We start from the raw sequence: 7,637 nt of genomic DNA, 5'->3' as shown, positions 1-7,637 counted from the left end.
AAAGGTATCTGGGTGAACAGTCTCTGAGACTGTGATTGGCTCAAAAGAAGAGTCTCTAAATATGCTTTAGGGGCAGGTAGCTGCGGAGAGCCAGATAAGACTCAGGCAAATGTATTTGCCTCATAGGCTGTCCTCTGGAACCTAGAATGTTTTTAGTCAGTGATGAAACTTTATTGTTGAAACCCTCTAGGTCTGGTTGGTACAATTATTCATTGCATGTAGACATCTGGATGGATGGTGCAGTAGGGAATGGGCTCAACAAAATACCTGGTAAAGCTTTTTTTTGGGACAGTGTCTTATTATGCAGCACTGTCTGGTCTAGACCTCATGATGCTTTTGCCTCTGCTTCCCCAAGTCCTGGGATTGCAGGCACATGCCACTGTGCAAAGCTGATGAAAAGTCTTAGTGTGGAGGCATATATTGTAATCCCTGTACTAGGGAGGTAGAAGCGGGACAATGAGAAATTCAAGGTCATCCTCAGCTACAGTGAATTCGAGGTCATCTGGGGTTACATGTGTCCGTGCTAAAATTATAAAATAAGGAAAAGAAAGGAAATGGCTTATACGGCTCAGGCTCAGAGGTTTCAGGCCACAAGCAGTTCATCCTGTTGCTTTGTACTGCTGGCAGTACAGTCTATCATAGACTGTATGCGGTAGAGTAGGATGCTGCCCTTATGACACCAAAGAAGAGACAGGGGGTTTAGGTCCCAATATCTCTTTCATGGGCATCCCCCAGTGGTCTAATTTCCTTTCACTAGGCCTTACTTCTTAAAGGTTCCAGGACCATCCAATAGTGCCATGGACTGGTGAACAAGGATTTGGGATGGAGACTTTTGGAGAAACAGCTAAAGGGTTGGGGATTTAGCTCAGTGGTAGAGCGCTTGCCTAGCAAGCGCAAGGCCCTGGGTTCGGTCCCCAGCTCCGGAAAAAAAAAAAGAGAGAAACAGCTAAAATCCAGCCTTCAGTATATGTCCTGAGATATGAGCACTGGTGCGGAGTTGTCGGTCTAGAACAGGAGTTGCTGTTGTGCATCTGTTTGCTCTTAATGGAAACTTTCCTCTTGGAGAGGTCATAAGACCCATAAAGGAGACAAAGGAGATGGACTAGTCAGTAAGGAGGACCTGAGTTCAATCCCTCCACCCTACGTAAAAAAGTTGGGTGTGCACCTATAATTTAAGCACTGGAGAGACAGTGACACACTGATCCCTGGGGCTTACTGGTAAGTCAGCTTCGCTTACTTGGTGATCTCCAGGCCAATGACAAAACATGTCTCACCAAAAAAGACAAGTTTGACAGTTCCTGAGGAACAACAACTAAGTTTGCCTTTTGGCCTCCAAATGCATGTGTACACATGTACGTGCATATTGTTACATGTATACCAACACACACACACACACACACACACACACACACACACACACACACCTACCTAGACACTGGAAGTAAGGGAAACATATAAGGTCAAGGATGTAAATGAAACTTAGAAGGCTCAAGAAGCCCCTGAAAGTGCCAAGATCCACAAAGCCCTTCCCCAATATTACATAAGCAGTTTAACAGTTGGTGGGGGAAAGATACATTCTGACAAGAGAAGCTGCCTTTAAGTCAAACATGGAGCTCCAGAGATGTAGCTTTCACATGGCTTTTCAGAGATGCACTTGTCTTTGAGTTATCCATGCTCTTTGTGGTTCATTACCAGTACTTCTATAAGCAACCTTCATAAACTCACTCACTAAACTATTATTAATGCTTATATAACCTTGAGAAGAAGTCTTATTATTTTTTTTGACTTTTAGAAAAAATAACCCTCAAAAATAAATTAGAAAAGGGAATACAAAACCAAAGGAAAATCTTTAAGTACCTCTGATCTAGGATACAGCAAACTATGACCTTTTGTACATGCTAGGCAAATACTCTACCAATTGAGATATAGGCCTAGCCCTATCAGTTCTATTTAATATCAATGCTGAAAACACCCCTTTGCGTTAGTACTTAGTACAAGATGGTAATAGTATATATAGGATCCCTTTCAGGATTTGTCCTAATGCTAACTCCACATCCATTTAATGAGGGTTTAGCAACTCAGACAGCAATTTTTAAAATCATTATCGGCACAACACAGGGCAGAGTGGCCTTGAACGTCTAGTTTTCCTAGTTTAGTCATCTAAATCATGAGATGACAAGCATGTACTTCTATGCTGTGCTGCCTTAATGTAGTCCAAGCATGCTTCTGTGTGCTACGGGCCATTGACTACATCCTCAATTTTTCAAAGCCAAGACAAATACCTGAGAGAATCAACTTAAAGGAGGAAGGATTTACTTTGACTCGTGTTTTCAGAACTTCCAATAAGTGGACACTTGGCTTCACTGCCTCTGGGCTCTGCTGAGACAGCACAGTCTGCTGGGGAGCACAGGGCAGAGCATAGCAGAATCACACCATAGGGCAGACAGGAAACAGTTGTAAAAGTGGCAGACAACGTGCCCTTCAACCCCACCGCTGTGACCCGCTTCCTTCAACTAGGCCCAACTTCCTCAAACACCTCCCACCTCTCTACATAGCAGCACCAGGTGTTGAGCAAGCCTTTAGTACAAGGGCCTATAGAGGATACTCCATTTTCAAACATAATTAGGGTCCACAAATCAGGTGGCTCTTATGCTTTAAATATCTGTTAAAGTGAGAGTGGCTTTTCAAATCGAAAACACACAGATTCCGTAGTTACATTACATATATATGATGTATATATGTATACATATATATGATGTATTACATATATCATATATATGTAATACGCTTTTTTTTTTTTTGCTATCAAGGATAAGAAATACTTTTTTTTTTCCTGGAGCTGGGGACCGAACCCAGGGCCTTGCGCTTGCTAGGCAAGCACTCTACCACTGAGCTAAATCCTCAACCCCTGCTATCAAGGATAAGAAAGCACGAGGGAGAGTAGAAGATAGTTAAAGTACTTATGCCGCACTTGTCACATATAATATATGAGGTCCTTTTACATTTAGGACATATGTGTGAGAATATGTATTCCCTTTAAGATAAACATCTTTTGTAGAATAAAGGCTTTGTAAATCAACATTGGGCTTTGAAAGGGAAGTGTTTAATATTGTCTCCCTGGAAACCCCCACTGCTACCACTCCAGTGGCTGAGGCAGGAGAATCTTTGTGATTTCCAGGCTAGCCAGACTGAATTTCAGGCTAGCTTGGGCTAGAGTGAGACTGGTCTCAACAAAACAGGATGCAACAAAGCGACAAACAAAACTACCCAGACAAAAGATAAAACCAAAAAGAGTCTCGGTAGCAAGTTACACAATATGGTATAGTCTCCGTGTTGCTCTCAGGAAGCAGTAGGCAGTTGTTTCTATATGAAACACTTCTCTCCATTGTGTTTCTCTAGAGAAGCCCCTGACCATAAGCCTGGGCCTTTTGCCATGCTATGGGACACAGGTTAGGAGCACACTGGAGAAAGGAAATACCTTCTGAGTTTTCCCCAGCGAATCACTTTGGAACAGGTCTTCCTTGTTTAGAAACAAGGTCCCCTGATGACTCTAAGGAAGCAGGCCAATCATTGCTCTGGGCTCAGGCTGTAGAAAGACTGCCTGTGGTCTGGTTGTGACTTCCTCTCTCCATCTCTTTGTTTGTTGAGTTGCTTGCTGGGGAGAGCTAGGTCAATTTGCATAGCAGCTATGGAGCCTCCTAGGAAGAAACTAACTTTTCTAAAAAAAAAATTTAGCTCATAGCTCATTTTTTTCATAGAGGATTTCTTCACCCCTCAGGACTATTATTTATCTTGTCTTATAATCCTCTTTGCACACAATATTATTTATACTTACCTTTTTGAGGAGGAGATTTCAAGTTTATTTTCTACATTCCTCCACTAGAATGTGGTTCCTCGAGGGCAGGAAGATTCTTTGCATTTTTCATCTCTTATCCCTGTGCTTGGAATCACACCTGGGGTGGTGGTAGGTAGACACACTTTAAGTGTAGGAAGAGTGACTGACTGAATGAAACAGCCATGAGACAACAATGGAAAGTACAGGGGAATCTTTATGCTTCTTTTCCAACTTCCCTCACGAGAGGATCATGTGATACTCTTAAAACCCTTGACCTTTGAGATCAGGCTGTGCCGGGCCCTAAGTAAAACAGTGTTTTAGCAGACTGGGGCTTGACCTGAGAGACTTCCTTTCTTAAGCAGTTTTGAGGATGAGTATCTGAGTGGGCGTATGGACAGCACCATCTCTCCGACTCTACCTATGAAGCACAGACTGATAAATGTCTTCTCCCTGAGATTATGAAGGGTGCTACCCTATAAATGTATCAAGGTACATTGGGCATATTAAAAGTGTTTTAGAAGACCAGATCTAAGAAGAAAAGAGTGTGAACTCTTCACCTAGACTCCACAAGGAAGTGAGCACACAGTACTGTGACAACAGCCCCATCCACCTCTCAACCAACCACCGGGTGTGTGCATCAAGGACTGATAGTCTCGGAGCTCCTGACTGAGCCCAGGGGCTTCACATAGCATCTCTCTGCCTGTGCCATGGCATAAGCGCGGAGGTTAGATGACAATTTAGGGGAGTGAGTTCTCTCCTTCCCCCATGTTTGACCTGAGGATGGAACTCGGTCTTGGTTGCCAGTGCCTTTACCTGCTGAGCTATCTCACCAGCCCTACTGGTTAATATATTTAACCACTGCCTCAATTTTGTTAATAATCATAATTCTGCTCTATTTTTTTTCCTTGAGTCGACTTTAGCAAACTGTAGCCTGACTCTACAGATAACCACAGCTTCTCTAACAAGATCTCTCCAGAACTGACATCCATATCAGCTTTCCTCTTAGGCCTTTTGAATTTTCTTGCCTCATTAGCCCTTTATATTCATTTTGTAAAGCACACACACACACAGACACACACACGCACACACACACCGTACAATATGCATTATGGAAATTAGCACTAGTAAGTTGATATTGGCATAAAGAAGCCTGTGTTTGCTTTGGTTAGGCCTGCTAAGGAAAGTAAGAGTATCTGGCCATTGAGGACAATGATTGACATACTTTGTTCGATAAATTATTTATTCAATAAAATGTGACACCGTGAAAAGACAAACTTATCTGCTTCTTACATAGTTCACTCTTTTCATAAGATTTATTTATTTTATTTATATGAGTACACTGTAGCTGTCAGATATACCAGAAGAGGACATTGGATCCCAGATGGTTGTGAGCCACCATGTGGTTGCCGGGATTTGAACTCAGGACCTCTGGAAGAGCAGTGAGTGCTCTTAACCACTGAGCCATCTCTCCAGCCCTACATAGTTCACTCTTTTTTTAAAAAAAATTTATTTTATGTATGTGAGTACACTGTAGCTGTCCTCAGACACACCAGAAGAGGGAATCAGATTCCATTACAGATGGTTGTGAGCCATCATGTGGTTGCCAGGAATTGAACTCAGGACCTTTGAAAGAGCAGCCAGCGCTCTTAACCTCTGAGCCATCTCTCCAGCCCTACATAGTTCACTCTTTTTTTTTTCTTTTCTTTTTTTTCGGAGCTGGGGACCGAACCCAGGGCCTTGCGCTCTACCACTGAGCTAAATCCCCAACCCCCATAGTTCACTCTTAACATGACCTATTTTAAATCTTGCTGATTGCATTCAGTTGGCTATTTCCATAGTTTTTCAATTGTTTCACATTTGCTTTAAAAAAACGTTTTATTGATTCTTTGTTTCACATCATGCACCCCAGTCACCCATCCCCTCATACCTACCCTTCACCCTTGCAACCTCCCTCCTAAAATAAATCACACACACATACACAAACAACAACAACAAAGCATAGAAAGCATCTCATTGTGAAAGGTAGGTATGTCCCGCTGTGTCCCACAGTATACCCCTCTGTCCACACATCTTCACTTGCAAATGATCATTGCAATGAGTCCTTGGTCTGGTTCGAGATCTTTGGCTTCTGTGACACCATCAATTTTAGATCCTTGTGGTGGTTTGCATATGCTTGGGCCAGGGAGTGGTACTATTAGGAGGCGTGGCTTTGTTGAAGGAAGTGTGTCACTGTGGGGGTAGGTTTTGAGACCCTGCTCCTAGCCACATGGGAGCCAGTTTGCCCCTGACTGCCTTTGGATGAAGATTTAAAACTCTCAGCTCCTCCATGCCTGCCTGGATGCTGCCGTGCTCCTGCCTTGATGATAATGAACTGAACCTTTGAACCTGTAAGCCAGCCTCAATTAAGTGTTGTCCTTTATAAGAGTTACCTTGGTCATGGTGTCTGTGCACAGCAGTACAACCCTAAGAACAATCCTCATTGGGACTCCTCCAAGTTATCCTGTTGTTGCCCTGTGTCATGGAGATCCTGCAGTTTGGAATAGCAGGACTGACCCTTTCATGCATCCCAACCATTTGCAGATGATAAAGATTTTGTGGTGGGCTCTGAATCTAGGCCTGGGTTGTAGCTGAGCTGGTTAGGCTGCTGGCTTTCCCTCATCTGCACCTCCAGGGCAAGGTCTCGAGAGCTCCACTGCTCTGGTTAGGCCACCTGTGACAGGACACAGACCTCTCTTGCTCTCATGCCCCCAGGGGCCAGCTTACCCACACTCAAGCCTCCAGAATCAGCATCGTTGTGCTACTCAGTCACGGCCCAGGGCCCACTCTCCCAAGTGCTGAAGCCTACAAGGGGCTGGGTCTGTCCTTCCCACCCTCACACCTTTGGGGCTGACTCACCGAGGCCTTTGCAATCAGGGCCAGCTCCACTGTGTTGTCCAGGCAAGGTGCAGGTTTCGCTCTCCCAAGTGCTATAGCCAGTGATGGGAGAGGGCTAGCTCTCCAACTGTCGTGACTCCAGGGTCAGCTCTTCAGGCTACTGCAGGTGGTGAGAGGGAGGAGAAGGTCATCACCCTTGCATCCATACCACCTCAAGGCAGATGAATAGGGGGGGGGGTCAGTTCTACTCTGTCCTTTGGGGCTGGCTCACCTGCATCCCTTCTACCAGGGCCAGCTCTACTGTACTAGTCAGGGGAAGTGTAGGGCCCACTGTCCTGCTCTCATGTCCTGGGGTGGGGGGCAGCTCTCCTGACTACAGCAGGTGGTAAGGGGCATGGGGTAGAAGGCATCATCCCTGCACCTATGCCACCACAAGGCAGATGAGTGGCAGGGCCAGCTCTCCCATGCTCACACCCTTGGGGCCGGTTTACCTCTGTCCCCACCACCAGAGCCAGCTCCACTGTGCAGCCTGAGCAAGGCACAGGGCCTGCTCTCTCTGGTGCTGCTGTGGAGAGATGGGGTCAGCTCTCTAGAGCAGTGCATAGAGTGAGGCTCAGGGCCAGTTATGCAGAGCCCCCGGACAGCCACTTGGTCTCTCATGGCCGTCCGGACCAGAGACATCCCTAGGTTCTCTAGTGGTAATATGAGCCATGACATCCACATCAACCCCAGTCAGTGCATAGCCACAGGCTCAGACATGACCCTCAGATGGCGGGTCTGGCCACTCACAACAGGCTTTTCCTCTCCTCCCTCAAGGCTCCAGTTCTATCTCTCTTCATAATGCTCAAGCTACTCCACTTCTCTTTTTCTCCATCTGACACCACAGACTCACACATTGTGGTGTCTTTCACTGCAGGCTGGCCATGTG

At 45.3% G+C, this 7,637-nt stretch overlaps 1 long non-coding RNA gene across 2 annotated transcripts; it reads right to left on the bottom strand.

The window, feature by feature from the left end:
- Positions 1 to 5,063: 5,063 nt before the first annotated feature.
- Positions 5,064 to 7,591, bottom strand: LOC147998347 (uncharacterized). 2 transcript variants are annotated; one of them, XR_015647033.1, is made up of 3 exons: positions 7,499 to 7,591; positions 6,731 to 6,869; positions 5,064 to 6,545 (listed from the first exon to the last, which is right to left on the bottom strand). It is a non-coding gene; the product is annotated as an uncharacterized LOC147998347 (long non-coding RNA). The 2 variants fall into 2 exon arrangements; XR_015647034.1 differs by having other exon boundaries at positions 5,064 to 6,220.
- Between the last annotated feature and the right edge of the window lie 46 nt (positions 7,592 to 7,637).

This window comes from Rattus norvegicus, chromosome X (genome assembly GCF_021556685.1).
Source record: "Rattus norvegicus strain SHRSP/BbbUtx chromosome X, alternate assembly SHRSP_T2T, whole genome shotgun sequence".
NCBI classification, from domain to species: domain Eukaryota; kingdom Metazoa; phylum Chordata; class Mammalia; order Rodentia; family Muridae; genus Rattus; species Rattus norvegicus.
Note: the sequence above shows the minus strand (reverse complement) of the source record. Positions and strands in the feature narration are given on the sequence as shown.